The sequence below is a fragment of the Chroicocephalus ridibundus genome, chromosome 3, assembly GCF_963924245.1.
Source record: "Chroicocephalus ridibundus chromosome 3, bChrRid1.1, whole genome shotgun sequence".
Classification (NCBI taxonomy): Eukaryota; Metazoa; Chordata; class Aves; order Charadriiformes; family Laridae; genus Chroicocephalus; species Chroicocephalus ridibundus.
In genome coordinates this window covers 21335854-21338915 of record NC_086286.1, presented here as the reverse complement: position 1 = coordinate 21338915, position 3062 = coordinate 21335854, and positions in this window count along the sequence as shown.

The following is a 3062-nucleotide window of genomic DNA, read 5'->3' as shown; positions in this document are numbered from 1 at the left end:
CTCCCTCCCTCCCTCTCTCCCCGACCCTCCCTTCCCCGCCGGGCTGGGCCGTCCGCCTCCCCGGGGCTCTCCCCACACGGCTCCTCCCCGATCCCGGACGGGACAGGCCGGGACGGGCTGGGCCGCCGCCGCCGCTAGGCCTGAGGGCGGTTCCGGCTCTCCCTCAGGCAGCGGGAAGGCCGTGAGGGGTCACGAGCGGCCGTGAGGGGCCATGAGGGTCCGTGAGCGGCCCTGAGGAGCCATGAGGGGCCGAGAACGGCCATAAGCTGCCCTGAGAAGCCATGAGCGGCCCTGAGGAGCCACGAGGGGCCGGGAGCTGCCGTGAGGGGCCTGAGGAGCCGTAAGGGCCCTCCCCGCCGCCGCCGCCCCCTCAGGCCGCCCGGATGGATGGAGCGGGGGGGGGGGCGGTGGTCCCGCCGTACCCACCTCGTCGCTGCCGGCACCGCGGGGGGGGGTGTGGGGGGGGGCGGGAAGGGGCGGGGCGGCGGCGCGCGCGCTCCCGCCCACCGCGCTCCCTCCGCCCTCCTACCCCCGGCGGGGGCGGGGTCCCGCCGTTTTTCCGGCGGGCTCCTGGCGGCGGCGGAAGTGGGCGGGGCCAGCGCCGCGCCACGCCCTGCCCCGCCCCGCCGGTGGCGGGAAAGGGCAGCGGGGCTGCATGGCGGAGGGAGGGGTCGTGGAGGGTTTCGAGGTCCCCGTCACGGGCAGGGACACCTCCCACCAGACCAGGTCGCTCAAAGCCCCATCCAGCCTGGCCTTGAACACCTCCAGGGATGGGGCAGCCACAGCTGCTCTGGGCAACCTGGGCCAGTGTCTCACCACCCTCACAGGAAAGAATTTCTTCCTCATATCTAATCTAAATCTCCCCTCTTTCAGTTGAATACCGTTCCCCCTCATTCTACCGCTCCACTCCCTGATCCAGAGTCCCTCCCCATCTTTCCTGTAGCCCCTTTAGGGACTGGAAGGGGCTCTAAGGTCTCCCCAGACCCTTCTCCAGGCTGAACACATTTCTTACAAATCCTTGTGGTCCCCCCAAAGTCACTGAACAGCATAAGCCCAAGCAAAGGCAGCCTTCGGACCTCAAACTATTGCTCTTGGCTCTCCCACAAAACCACTGTGCTTTACATTCTGTGGTACCAGGAGATCTTTGGGTTTGCTCCCTGGTGGGTGGAAGGGCTCTGCCTCTGCTCTGGTGAGACCCCCACGTGCAGCGCTGCCTCCAGCTCTGGGGCCACCAACATCAGAAGGACGTGGACCTGTTGGAGCAGGTCCAGAGGAGGCCACGAAGATGCTCAGAGGGCTGGAGCACCTCTGCTGTGAGGACAGGCTGAGAGAGCTGGGGCTGTCCAGCCCACCCAATGTTTTGGATTAAGTAGAAAAACTGACAACAAGAGGTCAAAATGGTCCGAATTAAAAAAATAATAATAAAAAAAGCTTTTGATCTCTCCCTGCCTGATGTCACTGTCTCACCCAGGGGGTTCAGCATCTTCCAGGAAGATGGGGCTGGACCACAACGAGAAAAAGGCATCAAACCCAAATCACCACCTGGTTTTGATGCCTCGTAAATAAGAGTTTCATCACTCAAGAAGCCGACACCCACGCGAGACGCTGCCAAAAGTGCCGGTCCCATCCTCCACTTTGCTCCAGCCCTTCTCCCCATCTCCCTTTTGGCTCCGTGCTGGCGGTTTTTGGCTGGGACAGTCACCCTTCAGCTGGGCTCAGCTCTGGCATGGTGGGAAGAAGTGAAGAAAACTTCCCAGCATCATCCCTTCATCTCCTTCTCGTTAGCTCTCCCAGTTAAGTTTTCCACCCGGGACATTTCTCTTTTTTTCCTCCTGTCTGTTTTTCAGTCACTTCATTGATTGCCAATTAACCGCCACGCCCGAGACGAGCGGGGCCTGCAGATCAAGGAAATCTCTGTGTTTAGGGGGGAAAAGGGCACAGCACAGACACCAGGGAAATGGGGCCAGGAGGCGCAAGGTGTGAACATTTCAATTTACTGATGGGGAATAATACACAAAAAAAACCGGTTTTTTTGTTTGTTTATTTGTTTTTTTCTCTCCAAATGATATAAATAGTAACTTCGATGCTTTATGGCCATTTCGCCATTAAGCTAAAAGGTGACGTCCCAGCTAATTTTCTTTTCCCCCCCCTGCAAGGTAAAGCAGCATCCCCAGCCCAAAGAGAAAGTTCTGGTTGCCCAGCATCGGGTGGGCACCTGAGACTGAGAAATCGGGATGAAGGTTGCAGCATTTTATATTTTTCCTAATTTTATAGGCCTGCCCTTGCTTTGAACAGTTTTGTTGCCGCCTGGGTCTTGCACTTAGTGACCACACAGTTTAATATTCCTGCCTATGTATGTGTGCATACATAAAAATAGATATAACTGTATATTTTTTTATATACATGATGTATTTTCTATATTATATAAATAAATATTTTTATATTTATCCATAATATAAATATACATATATAAATCTGGGAATTTACCTACGTAAATTTATATTATATAAATATAATATAATTCTATAAGTATAAATATAATACAAATATTAAAGTATTATAATAAATAATATAAATCCAGGAATACGCATAAGCACATTTATATTACATACATAGAATCCCAGGTGATGTGTCCAGGCATCCAGCAAAGCAGACATGCTACACACATCCCCAAGGATGTGTGTATATATATATATTTTTTTTTTATAAATATGTGTGTATATATTTTTATAAAAAAAAATATTTATCATATAAATATACATCACTATATATAAGTATATAATACATATTTTATAGATTTTTTTATATTATATAAATATATTCTCTATAATGTACATGTGCATGTGTAAATATTTAATATATTAAAATTTATAAAATATTTAGAATATATAATTATATAGAGGCTTTTTTTTTTTTTTTTTAAATCAGGGTTTTGGCAGGAAGAGACAGTGAGCGGCTGGGAAATAGTAAAACCCAAGCTCTTGTCCTCCTTGGCCGGGTTGAGCCAGAGCCTCCTGTTTGTCCAGCGAGTGCCAACACCCGCCGGACACATTCCCGGCTTG